The following is a 14,641-nucleotide window of genomic DNA, read 5'->3' on the forward strand; positions in this document are numbered from 1 at the left end:
AGACTAACATTTCACTAAAATAAATCAGAATCATAGCCCCAGTTAGCCTGAGTGAAATGTAACTGGCCTCACTACTCTTGAAATAGATGACATTCTGGAGTGGGAAAACCAACACCACACACACACACACACACACACACACACACACACACACACACACACCTATTTCTGTTGAGTATTTCGTTAGTGTGTAAGTGCCAAATAGTAATTAGTTGCCTTTAGCAGAAATTCTGAAATAATGTGTGGCATAATGTTTACTGACGCGAATGACATTTTAAACCTTCTCGCATACCTCCTAAAATGTTGTCCGTTTCAGAAAATTAAAAAAGGAAATGGAAATGCAAAAAAGAATTGCAGGAAAATGGAAAGTAAATTTAAACAAATTTATTATCAGAAAATGAAGTTAAATAAGTGGTTCTAACTCCATCCCATGCTCATTACTATAAATTAGTTTCTTCCCACTCCCACTAAATAAACGCTATGTGATTATTTGAAGAATGTAATTTGAGTGGTGTTGAATTACTAGCTTGCTTGGACTGCACATATGAACATCTTAAGCCAATGTCAGAACCACTCATACTTTTTCACTACCAAAAAAGAAAGACAGAAAAAAAAATGGCCTCTGCCACTTTGGAAAACAGTTTGGCCGTTTCTTTTAAAGTTACACACATAACAACCACGTGATCCAGCCATTTTGCTCCTAGATGCTTACCCCAAGGAGAAGGAAATATATGCCAAGCAAATATCTGTACACGAATGTTCACAGCAGTGTGACCAGTAATGGGGAAAAGCTGGAAACAACCCATATGTCCATCAACAGTTTAATGAATAAAGGACTTGTGGTCTATCCATACATTGAAATACTACTCAGAACAAGAAAGATTGAACTATTCAGACACTTAACAACATGGAAGAAGAGCAGAGCAATCATGCTGAGTGAAAGAAGCCAAACCAAAACACTACATATTGTATGCTTTCGCTTACCTAAAACTCTAGAAAATGCAAACTAATCCATAGGGACAGAAAGATCAGTGATTGCTTGGGTATGGGGTGGGTAGAAGGGGTAGAAAGGAAGACTCACAAAAGGGCATGAGAGCCCAGCTGCCATGGCTCAGTGGTTGAGCGTTGACCTATGAACCAGGAGGTCAAAGCTCAATTCCTGGTCAAGGCACATGCCCGGATTGTGAGCTGGACCCCCAGTGTGGGGTATGCAGGAGGCAGCTAATCAATGATTCTCTCTCATCATTGATGTTTCTATCTCTCTACCCCTCTCCCTTCCTCTCTGAAATCAATAATATATATATATATTCATACATACTAGAGGCCTGTTGCATGAAGAGATTCGTGCAATAGGCCTTCCTTTCCCCTGGCTGCTGGCACCGGTTTTCCTCCAGCACCTGGCACCCAGGCCTTTGCTCTGGCCGGGCTCCAGCTGGAGCTGGCCCCGGGGCCGTGAGGCTTTTGTTGCTCCGCCAGCCCCCGGGCTGTCAGGCTTCGCTCCACCACTTGGAGCCTACGTATGCAAATTAACCACCTTCTTTGTTAGGTTAATTTGCATACTCTCCTGATTGGCTAGTTAGTGTAGCAAAGGTACGGTCAATTTACATGTTTGTCTATTATTAGGTAAGCTACACACATTTACATACTAGAGGCCCGGTGCATGAATTTGTGCACAGGTGGGGTCCTCAGCATGGCTGGCAATCAAGGCCAATCAGGGCTGTGGGAGGCTGGCCAGAGGGAGGGCCCATGGGAGGTTGGCCAGGGGGAGGGGTTGTAGGAGGTTGGCCAGCCAGGGGAAGGGGCTGCGGGAGGTTGGCCAGCAGGGGGGGAGGGACTGCAGGAAGTTGGCTGTGGGAGCACACTGATCACCAGGGGCAGCTCCTGCATTGACCGTCTTCCCTCTGGTGGTCAGTGTGCGTCATAGCAACCAGTCGACCAGTCATTCGGTTGTTCAGTCTCTTAGGCTTTTATATAGAGAGATTTTTTTAAAAGGACATAAGAACACTTTTTAGGGTGCTGGATATGTGTTCACATTCTTGATTGTCATGATGGGCTTGTCAAAACATAGTTTTGTCAAAACTTAGCCAATTATACATTCCAAATATGTGCTATTTATTGTATATTAATTATACCTTTCTAAAACTATTTTTAAATTAAATTTAAAATTAAAAAATAGGCTTCTGCACTTGAAAGAACACATTCTGTTCCTTGTTTTCAGTAAGAATCAGGAAGAACCTTTAGAGACTAACTAAATGATCCTGATCTTTTTGTTCATTGGCTAAAACAGTGGTTCTCCAAATTTAGTGGGCACAGAATACCTGAGAGCAGGGGTCCTCAAACTACGGCCTGTGGGCCACATGCAAATACAAATAGCGTATTTGTTCCCGTTCTGTTTTTTTTTACTTCAAAATAAGATATGTGCAGTGTGCATAGGAATTTGTTCATAGTTTTTTTTAAACTCTAGTCCGGCCCTCCAACAGTCTGAGGGACAGTGAACTGGCCCCCTGTTTAAAAAGTTTGAGGACCCCTGCCTGAGAGGCTCATTTGAATCTAGATTCCTGTGTTTCACCCAGGGGTGAAAAAAAGGACCAAAAAATGCCTTATTCCATATATACATAAATATAATATTTTTTGCAGAGAAATTTACAACATTCAATGTGTTTTTTATTTGTTTTGTAAATTTCATAAAGTTAATTCACTCTTAGAGAATGCTTTGGTATTTTTGCCAAACTCTATCTATAGCCAACCTATGATTGCAGGTGATGAAGTATAGTTTCAACATGACTGTTGGTTGGATTTTTTCTTTTTTTTTGGATTTTTTCATTGACATTAATGAGTAAAACAAAAGTGAACCCTCATTTATTAATGACGTGAGAGATTTCTTTGCTACATTGTATAATAGCTTTTGAATATTGGAAGAACCTTTCCTCATTTTGTACTACTCACTATGTGTGAAGATGTGACACTGTACATCTGCATTATTAACATTTTTTCTATCACTTTCTTAAGGCTGGACAATAAATAAAAAATAAGTCAAACCTGGTTTGTATTTGCCAATTTCCATGGTGTAAATGCTTTTTATACCACATACCCAATTTCAAGCTACCACTGAAGGTGCAGTTGGGACAAGATGCACAGTAGCACACTATTATGTGGGATTTCTACCACACAAATACAATGAACATGACCTTAAGAACATAGATAATAATAAAGTGTAGTAAAGCCCAAAGGAAGTAATGAGTTTGGAGTATTTTTACCTTTGTTTTGAATATAATTTATTTAATGGTAAGCTTTATAATTTAATTTTTAATGACTTTTAGTAATTGGCTCATAAAATTTCTTAAAATTTAATAGTTGGCTCTCAAGAGCCAGTAAAAGATGGCTCCAGAAAACCACTGGCGCCACCTCAGCACTAAGAAATTAGATCCTCTGAGATGGGGACCCAGGAATTTGCATATTTAATATCTCCCAAGATGGTCTGATGTAAGATGCCAGCAAAAAAATCTAATTATTTTTTTTCTATTTAGCTAATAAGTAGGTAATCTTCAGAGGCAACATGTTACAGGGAAAGAGTACAGGATTAGGCATTAGAGCACTCGGGTTCTCACTCCAGTTATGCCACTAATTATATGGCCTTGGGCAAATCACTAACCCTCTTAGTTTCCTAATCTAATAAGGAGGGAATGGGACTAAGACAGGATTATTAGATGTAATTTTTAAAAGATTTACTTACATACTGAAGGATTTATGAGTTTAATGATCTGCTATCTATGATTTGCTTTAAAATGCTTCAGGAAATAGAGAAAGAAAAAAACTGTAAGAGATAGATAAAATAAGATTGGCAAACTGTCTTTGTGATGAGAACATGAGGATTTATTACACTATTCTCTCTACTCTTGAGTATGTTTAAAATTTTCTATAATAAAAATGTCTTCAATAAAAAAAGAAAGAAAACAAGACCCATATATATGCTGTCTACAACTGACCTGCCTAGAATAAAAAACACACACAGAATGAAAGTAAAAAGATGAAAAACTTCCAACGCAAAATAGCAAATACTATACAATTCTGTCATCTATATAAAGTTCTAAAACAGGCAAAACTAACGTATTAGGACAGAGTCCATATAATATTCACTTCCAGGGGGGCTAGTAACATTTGGTGTCTTTACCTGAGTGTTGGTTATATGTGTCCAGTTTATACAAAAAAAATGAGCTATACATTTGATAGGTTCACTTTTTAAATACGTGTAATGTTTGAATAAAATATTTAATTTTTAAAAGGCATTTTGGAAAGTGATTCAAAGCTGCCACTAACTCTTGTACGAGTGAGGCCCTGACTCTCTTAAACGTCATCCAAGGAAAGATGCAAGGACGACTTATTAAAACAAAAAGAGAGAGAGAGAGAGAGAGAGAGAGAGAGAGAGAGAGAGAGATCCCTGTAGAAAAAAAAAATGTCTTGGAAAGCCACTAATAATTTTCTATCTTTAAAAATATGTTTCACATCAATTAAATAATATGTATGCAAATTGGGAATACTGAGACAGTTTTGTTAACTTTCTATTTTATTTTCTAGAGTATCCAAATTGCAAAGGCCCAATATTTGAAGGATGTAGAAAGATTTAAAAATACATGACTCTGGTAGTAAATGTGTGAAAATTGCATTTGTTGATCTAGTAGTAAACTAAGAAAGCAAAAAAAAAATTTAATGTTTCACATCATCCTTGGGTTTCTAAATTGTTTAATGTGACAGGGGTTGGGGTCAGAAATTAGCATCTATTAGGGATTTAATGCTTAGGAATCTAATCTGCTTGGAAGTCACAGAGCAAATCAATGGCTGAGCCACCAGAGTCCAAAACCCATGCAGCCATTGGAGCTAAATAATTCTACGCAACATTTAGAACTTTTACATTGTGGATTAATTTAGTAATTTTTGATTCATTCTAATTATTAAAAAATTATTATATTAATAAGGCTACTGAAAATTTACAGTTTAGGAATTTTAGGTCCCTCTTGTATAAATCCCATACAATAAAATTAACTCTAGAAGCATCTATTAAAAGACAAATTATTAGATTAGAATAATAAAAAAGGAAGCAAGACCCAATTATATGCTAATTATAAAAAACAACTTGAAAATGTACTATGCAAACTCTAACGGAAAGATAGTAGGAGTGGCTGTATTAATATCAAAGTAGACTTCAGAACAAGGAGTATTGCCCAGGATACAGAGGGGCATTACATAATGATAAAGGGGTCAGTTGCCAAGAAGACAAAACAATCCTACATGTATGCACTGTACAACAGAGGTTTAAAATACATGAAGTAAAAAAAACTGATAGAACTGAAAGGTGAAATAGAAAATTCCACAATCCTTAAGCTCACACGGTCTGGCAGCTAAATCTCGGCGTCTCACATGAAGCTGGGTCTTCAGAAGGGAGCTAAAGTCGTCTCCCTGTAGTAGCACCTTCTGATACACAACAGAAGATGAAAATTCTTTCTTAAGAAAGCATCCTTTATTTAGGACCTCAGAATTCCAAGTGATTAAAATCAACAAAATCTACCCTAGCCAGTTTGGCTCAGTGGATAGAGTGCCATCCAGTAGACTGAAGGGTCCCGGGCTGAATTCCAGCCAAGACCACCTACCTCGGGTGCAGAGACTCAAGCCCTGGCCCTGTTCCGGGCGCATGCAGGAAGCAACTAATCGATGTGTCTCTTTCACATTGATGTTTCTCTTTGTGTGTCTCTCCCACTTCCTTCCATTCTCTATAAATAAATAAGTAAATAAATAAAATAAAATAAAATAAATCTGAGCTCACAGTGCAAGATCACCAAACACATAGGGAAATTAGGCACCGTGAACAAAAGCTCAAAAACAATAAACTTAGAACTCCAAGAACTTTAGTACTGGAATTATCAGACACAGAATACTAAATTAATTTGTATGAAGAGGGAAAACTGAAGTACAAAATGAGCAATGAGAGCACAACAAAGCATAGAAATGAGCCAATAATCTTTTTAAAATAATCAAATAGATCTTTAACATATAATCATTAACTGTAACGCTTCAATGGATGGGTAAAATGGCAGAACAGATGTAGCTGCAAAGAGAATTGGCAAACTTACGGATAGGTTAGAACAGACAGCACAGGTTGCTGCAGAGAGACAAGGAAATAAAGAATGTGCCATGATGGTAATCATGACCCAAGAGGTGTAGACAAATGACTTGAATGAAGTGGTCAATACATTGATTCCAGGTCGCATTGGAAGAGACATGGAAAAGGCTTCCCAATCTAGTATCTGCTCTTTTTGTCTTTGTTAGAAAAGTCAAAATGCTGAAGAAGCCCAAGTTTGAATTGGGAGAACTCATGGAGTTTCATGGTGAAGGATGGTCACAATTCTGGAAAAGCTACTGGAAGACAGGGTTAAAGTTGAACCAGTGGATAGATATGAGCCCCCAATCCAAGAATCTGTTCAAAATTCAGACTTCCAGTGGTGACAAATAAAAAACCCTATTTGTGATATTAAAAAAAAGATGATGTCTCCAAATCTGGTCACATTCCAAGGTGCTGGCGGTTAGGACTTCAACTACGAATCTGGGAGAATACAATTCAACCATATCAAACCCAAATGTATAGCAATCTCAGAATACAGTTTGGAATGCTTACCTGGCAGAGACACCATGATCACGAAGGTGGTTTTCCCAGGACGAGGCTTATCCATTGTACTTAGGATGTGCTGACCCCTGCGATTTCCCCAAATGTGGGAAACTCAACTGCATAATCTGTGGTAGTGGGGGACTGCGTTCGCGCTCTCCCCTACAAAAAAAGAAAAGAAAAGAAAAATGAAGTTTGGAATAATTACTCAAAGAAATATTACACAGCAGTAACACGAATGATAACAACTACATGTGATAAGATGGATAATGTTGATTGGAAAAGGCAAGTCATAAAAGACTAATTTCATTATACCATTCTTACATAAGAAAATAACAAAATTAACGGGATATAATTTAGGAATGTGTACACATGATATCACTATTTTTAAAAGACAAAGGAGCCCTAACTGGTTTGGCTCAATGGATATAGCGTTGGCCTGTGGACTGAAAGGTCCCAGGTTCGGGTCCGGTCGGGGGCGTGTGCCTTGGTTGTGGGCACATCCCCAGTGGGGGGTGTGCAGGAGGCAGCTGATCGATGTTTCTCTCTCATCAATGTTTCTGACTCTCTGCCCCTCTCCCTTCCTCTCTGTAAAAAATCAATAAAATATATATTTTTTTAAAAAGACAAAGGAATGATAAATAGTATAAAATTCAATATAGTTAATTTTTGAATTCTTCTTGGAGAGAAGCAGAGGAATGGAACTCAGGAATAGTCCACAGTATTGATCATGTTCTAATTCATAAATTGGGTGGTGAGCATTTAATAAATCATTACTTATATATACTTCTATCATCATATTCATAATATTCATATATATAAAATATGAATGTATATAATTATTTTTATATATTTTTAGTATTTATCAAATATTGCCTAATAACATTAGGTATTAAAAACCCCTCTTATGATAACATATTTCATGCAAATCTATTTGGAAATGGATGCTAATTCATTTTTATTATTTCGCAGTAGTCCTAGTTTTTTGTTATATTCTTAAGGTAATTTAGTGGAGGATGTAGAATTATAAGAACTCTTTGTAGATAATAGAATGTGTCTCTGCTACAAGATTATCCACATATCAGACTCTTCTCTTTTTGTGCAGTTCAAATTTAATACATTTGTGACTTTACCCCATGCATAGTGATAGCATAGTCAGAATCTATTTCTTTTCATCTCCTCATCCTTGTAAGTTAATGATTGTGATAGAATAATTATGTATACTGATTACTTTTTTTAGAGCTGATTTCTCAGCCTCAGCACTATTGACAATTGGGCCCATAATTCTTTGCAATGGGAAACTGTCCTGTGCCAGTGTAGGATGTTTAGCAGCATTGCTGGCCTCTACCACTAGATGTCAGTAGCACACCCCTACCCCAACCCCCAGGCATGACAATGAAAAAATGTCTCCAGGCATTGTCAAATGTCCCTTGGGACAAAAACCACCCTATTTTAGAACCACTGTTCTAGAGCATTCCTGATGCGAATAACACTTAGATACCCCACACTGGAATTAATTTTTTCATATCTACTTCACTTTCATTTCTTGCAAAATAAATCCGTTTTGCTCCTTAATATAGAATCTTAGTAAGCTACCAAAACAATGCTGACCACAGTATCACATTCAAACACTTGTAATAACTGAATTTGATTTTTTTAATGTTTTACTTCACAAAGGGGTGTGGATGTAGAGTGAAGAAAATCACCTGAGTTTCTCTGTGTTGTCCTGGTAACAAAGCTTAAACTTTAATTTTCTACAGTTATAGACAAATCCATGCTTTTACTAGTACTTAAATTTTTCCAATTATGACATGAGACTGTAAAATACATGCAGAATCTTTTCTTTCTACTCTTTTACATAAAGCTCCTTGTATATTTACAATAAATCCATTTCTTAAAATGGATTTACCAGAAATGAAATTATTGGCTCAAGCTTATGAATAGTTTTAGAGCTCTTGAATGTACTGCCTTTACCAAAGGGTTGTACCAGTTCATACCAGCACCATCTCTGGTTTGAAATAATACCACTTAGTAGATAACGCTACTAAAACAATAAGACTTTTTCCAACCACCTTGAAGATATTGGCTTTCTCAATTCTTTGGAATGCTTTCCAATTTCCAGAAGAAAATTTCTTCAACACGATAAAGGCAATATACATAAAACTGACAGATAACATCACACTCAATAATGAAAGGTTGAAAGTTTACCCCCAAATCAGGAGCAAGACAAGCATGCCCACTCTTGCCACTTCTATTCAACATAGTACTGGAAATTCTCCCAGAGCAATTAGGCAGGGGAAAAGCATCCAAATTGGAAAAGAAGAAATAAAATTACCTTTTTGAAGATGACATAATCTTCTATGTAGAACACTTGAAAGAATCCATCCACACAAAAACCTGTTAGAACAAAGTTTCAGAATATAAAATCAACACACAAAAAATCAGTTCAATTTTTATACATGATCAATGGACAATCTAAAAAGGAAATTAAGAAAATAATTCCATTTACAATAGCATCAAACAGAATAAACACTTTGAAATAAATTTAACCAAGGAGGCAAAAGGCTTGTGCACCAAATTATAAATCAGTTTTGAAAGAAATTAAAGAAAACATAATAAATAAACAGAAAGACATCTTGTATTACTGGAATGAAAATTTTAATATTGTTTAGGTTAAGATGACAATACTATCCAAAATGATCTCTGATTCAATGTAATCCCTATCAAAATCTCAATGATGTTTTTTGCAGGAATAGAAAAATCCAACTTAAAATTCATATGGAATCTCAAGGGACCCCAAATAACCAAATTACTCTTTAGGAAAAGAACAAAGTTGGAAGTTCTCACATTTCATTTAAAAACTTACTACATCCCAGCCAGTGTTGCTCAGTGATTGAGTGTCAACCCAGGAACCAAGAGGTCACCGGTTCAATTCCTGGTCAGGGCACATGCCCAGGTTGCAGGCTCAGTCACTAGTAGGAGGTGTGTAACAGGCCGCCGATTGATGATGTTTCTCTCCCATCGATGTTTCCATCATCTCTCTATCCCTCTACCTTACTCTCTATCTAAAAATCAACAAACCATATTTTAAAAATTTATTACAATATTTCAGCAAGCAAAAGAGTGGGGTACTGGCAAAGTACAAACACTTTACAATATATACCAAAATAAAAACCATACTGAAAACCAGCAGGAAAAAAAGAACTTAGCGTTTATTGAGCCTTTTAAATAAAGTAGCCTTTTAAAAATGAACATAATTTGTTTAAGCATAAAGGAAAAGATCAGCAAGTGTGACTGCAACAGCAACAAAAGCACAGTTAAAAGCTAACAAACAGTACAAAAGACAAAGGTGAGTATCTTTGTTTCGTAAAGAACTCCTATCAAACTCATTTCCACACACACACAAAAAGAAAGCTTAACTCCTAAATTTTATAGGACGGTCTGGAGATGTACATACTAAACCAGTCCTTGGGGAATGATATTAAGGAGCTATAGTAAAAGAGAGGAGATTCTATTTTTATGTGAATTGAACACTGTTTTAATTTTATAATAAGCATATGTTATCCTTAATTTTAAAAACATACATTTTTAAGATAAAATGCATCACAACAGATAAACAATTTATTTAAAAAGGAAATAATGCTAAACAGAAGTAAATTATTAAACCCTGTCATTATTAAAGAGAAACAAGTTAAATATACACTATCACTCTGCTTCTATCAAATTATAAGACAGTAGGAAACATAATTCCCAGTTTAATTATATAATGATTTATAGCAATAGGAATTGGCACAACTCTTTAGTAAAGCAATTTGAAAATATATTCCAGAGCTCTAAAATTATTCATTATCCTGAGCCAATAATTTCATTTCTGATAGATCCATTCTAAGAAATAATCCAACTAAAAAATAATACATAAAAACCTTTATAGGAAAAAGTAGAAGTGATAAAAGTGCAACAATATGGATATGGTTAAATGAATTATATACATGCATGCATTCAATGAAATATTAGACAACCAGTAGGAGGAGACTTTTTAAAGACATTAAGTAATATATAGCATCACAGAAAAATTTTTGCCCAGCAGGCGTGGCTCAGTGGTTGAGTGGCAACCTATGAACCAGGAGGTCACGGTTTGATTCCCTGTCAGGGCACATGTCAGGGTCATGAGCTTGATCCCCAGTAGAGGGCATGGAAAAGACAACCGATCAATCATTCTCTCTCATCATTGATGTTTCTATCCCTTTCTCCATCTCCCTTCCTCTTTGAAATCAATAAAAACAATTTTTTTAAAATTCTGAATTCCTAAATAATTATATACTACAATTATAACTACATATTTTTTCTAAATGTCTATACACAGGAGGAAAGAAAGCATCAGAAATGAATATTCCAAATGTTACCCAAAAAATGGTGGTGTGTTCAAGCATGTAAGCTCTTACCATAGGGCTGGCACAAAAGGAGTGTTAAATAAAGGCTAGCCATTATTATTGCTCTTAAAATTAAACTAAGTATTAGTGGTGGTGGAATTGTGGGTAATTTATGTATTCATTTTTGCTTGTTTGTTTTGTACTGCATTTCATACAAGAAACACATATTGCTCATATAAATTTTAAGGGGTTTAAGTTTTTAAAAGTTTTTAACGCATATTTTTAACGTGTGAGTTTTACTATCTAAATACATTACTGTCCTTAAATTCACTCTGAGCCAATTTCCTGAATCATATTCACTACAATATGTTGATATTGGTCAAGATAAGTGTTCTGGAAAGAGAAACACTTCTTACACTATATACTTCTGTAACATTTTACGTTCTTATACTGAAAATGTATAAATATATTATTACCTGTGTACTTTTTAAAATAAAGGAAAACTTGAAGAAAAAACAAACATCTCTTTGTTCTCAGATTATAATCAGAGCACATAATACTCTTGCTAAAAAATTCAGTAACTACTCAACTAGTGATCTCAAACAGATGATAGATTTTAGGATAGCGATTACTGTATTTGGAAGGTAGGCAGAGAAAGAGAGAAAAGCCAAGTAGCCAGTTATTTCTTCACTTTGTTGTCCTGGTAACTAAGGCAGCTGGCTGAACTATTTTCTATTATTTTCCAATCCTGTCACAGAAGAAATTTTCAAATGGGAAAGCAGATGTGCCACGGGTATAATTAATCTCCCGGAAAATGGCCCATTAAAATAATGTCAGTGGACATAAGGATAAAAATGAAACCAAACAAAAGAACTAGAAAAAATATGAGCCGAAAGCCGAAGAGGGTTACACATTTGGTTCCCTTTATACAGTAATAAGAAAAATTTTGCGACCGGCCAACAGTCTCCACAGCTGGACTCCAAGGAGGCCCCGGCAGGCTTACTCAGAGACCAGCCGGAGTGGGAAAAGCTTCCTGGGACCAAAATCACTAATACAACGAAATAAAACTTCCCCTGGTAAAGGCTTCAAAGAGGGAAAAGTATGACTTCATGGGATAAATCCGTATAAATGGAGTCTGTTTTCAACAGCCATGTGCAAAATGAGAGAGTAATGCTACCAGAAGTAACTGGATCAAGAAAAACCTCTGTATGCAACTAACATGTCAGAGCTGCATTGGTACAAGGACACATCACAAAGCCCTTACACGTGTGTAGATTCCTACAACAGGTCTTACCATCAACCACACAGATCCCGCCAACGTCCAAGTGCAAATGTAAACAGAGATAGATTGCTCTTAGCTGGGTTCAATTTGGGGCTAGTTTCAAGTCAGTGGAACCTGAAGCAGCTGAAAATGTTAGCAACTCTTCACTCAACTGAGAGTGTAAAATAAGATCAGGAAATTTGTTCCTTACTTTTCTTTCCCTCTCCACATTGCCCAGCACAGAGGAATGATTTCTCTCTTAGTGAATCAATACACCAGCTGGGAAAATGTCAGAGGTCAGTTATCCTCAGATTCAGGCAATTAACAGATGAAATGAGCAGCATTATTATCTGCATATGCTACTAGTGTTCAACAAAAATCTCCCAGGCCAAATGTTTTTTTTCTGAAAGAAAGGGTGTATTGAGCCATATGCTGGCCAGAAAAAGGACCAGGTCGTGGGGCGTGCAGTCTCGCCCAGCAGCAGCAGCAGGGCTAGACGCGGAAGGCAAACATGGCCACTGGCTGAGGATTGACAGGCTCTCTTATACCATGAGTTTGGAGAAGAAAGATGTAAGTTGATTTGAATGAATTTACATTGGCTCTAGATAAAGGGGCAGGAGGAGGTGAAGCAGAGAAAGTTCTGGGATAGGTGCTTAGTCCTTCAGGAAGGAGTGTTTACTGCTTCTGCATTGGTTGTGGGCAAACAGGCCCAAAAGTTCAGTGTAAGAAGGATGCTGTTGCACCTGGTGATGGCTATTCTTCTAGATAAGGGCTGAACTAGCTCTCTGGACATTAATTCAGGGTGTCAACATACATTTAAGAATGAGAGCAGAAAACAGATTGTCAGGCTGCAGCTGGAAGGCCAGGGAGGGTTAGGGGGCAGGAGGGAGGGGGATAAGAGATCAACCAAAGGACTTGTATGCGTGCATATAAGCATAACCAATGGACATAAGACACTGGGGGATAGGGGAGGCTAGGGGACTGTCAAGGGCAGGGGGGGAAAAGGGACACATATGTAATACCCTTTGTAATACTTTAAGCAATAAAAAAAAAAACATTCTCATTAATGTTTTTTATTTTATTTTTTTAATCTTTAATTTCTTTATTGGTTAAAGTATTACAAATGTGTCCTCATCCCCCCATTAACCCCCAACCTCCGCCACCCCCCACTCATGTTCTCATCACCCTGTTGTCCATGTCCATTGGTTTGGCTTGTATGCGTGCATGTGGGTCCTTTGATCTCTTCCCCTTACCCCCACCCTCCCCTACTTTCCCTCTGGGGATTGATAGTCTGATTGTGTTTCTCTGTCTTTGGATCTGTCCCTGTTCATCAGTCTATGTTCCACAAATGAGTGAGATCATGTGGTATTTATCTTTCTCTGACTGGCTAATTTAACTTAGCATAATGCTCTCCAGTTCCATCCATGCTGTTGCAAATGGCAAGAGTTCCTTCTTTTTTACTGCAGCGTAGTATTCCATTGTGTAGATGTACCACAGTTTTTTTTTTTTACTGCATTTCTGTGAACTGTTCTCCCCCCCACCCCCCATAGCCATATCCCTGGAGGTATCTCCCTACAGAAAGCAGATTAGTGACTGCCTGGGGCTAGGGTGGGAGGACAGGGAGGGGCACCGGGAAAGGGAGGCAACTGTTAATGGGTATGGGTTTAAAGTCCTACAATTGGCTCCTCTCTGAGGGGGCGTGGCTAGGCCCTGGGGGGCGTGGCTGGACTCCAGCTTAAAATTCTGCTGAGTGGCAGCGGCCTGCTCTGTAGTGGCTGTTAAGCGCGGAGCATGGAGGAGTGCGCTTGCCTCTGCGGCCTGGGCTCTTCACGGGGACGTCGGTGTTGTCAGGAGTCCCAGGGCCCAGCTGAGATGGCAGCAGCCGACGGCAAGCAGTGTCTTCAGGAGTGCCATGAGACCGCAGGGGCTGAGGGCAAGCTGGCCCCGGCAGAAAAGCACCTCGAGGCGGACACGGCAGCAGGGTGCTGTGCAGGGAGTGGAGGAATCTCGAGCCCCATGCCGCCCCCGCACTGCTCGCTGCAGGACCTGCCGGTGGAGATGCTGGTGGAGATCTTCGCCTCGCTCCCCGGCACCAACCTGGCCAGCCTGGCCCAGGCCTGCACCAAATTCCACCACATCCTGCACACCGACAGCATCTGGAGACGGCGCTGCCGGGAGGAGTTTGGCATTCGTGAAAACTTGCAGAACCTGGGGATGATCGGTATGTCTTATCGAGAAGTCTATGCGAAGATGTTCTCATACAGAAACCTTTTGGGATTGTGGCAGCTAGATGATAGCTATGGAAGACTGCTGAATGTAGTGGTGGACGGCTTAGGCATTACTGGTTGGACGTGC

The 14,641-nt window shown here is 38.2% G+C and overlaps 1 protein-coding gene and 1 non-coding gene across 2 annotated transcripts in view; both read left to right on the forward strand.

The window, feature by feature from the left end:
• Nucleotides 1–14,641, forward strand: part of SH2D4A (SH2 domain containing 4A) — a 482,539-nt gene that overhangs the window by 376,586 nt on the left and 91,312 nt on the right. The window lies entirely within an intron of this gene.
• LOC132229006 (U1 spliceosomal RNA) lies at nucleotides 6,660–6,820 on the forward strand. Its single transcript, XR_009451585.1, has one exon. It is a non-coding gene; the product is annotated as a U1 spliceosomal RNA (small nuclear RNA).

This window comes from Myotis daubentonii, chromosome 2 (genome assembly GCF_963259705.1).
Source record: "Myotis daubentonii chromosome 2, mMyoDau2.1, whole genome shotgun sequence".
NCBI classification, from domain to species: Eukaryota; Metazoa; Chordata; class Mammalia; order Chiroptera; family Vespertilionidae; genus Myotis; species Myotis daubentonii.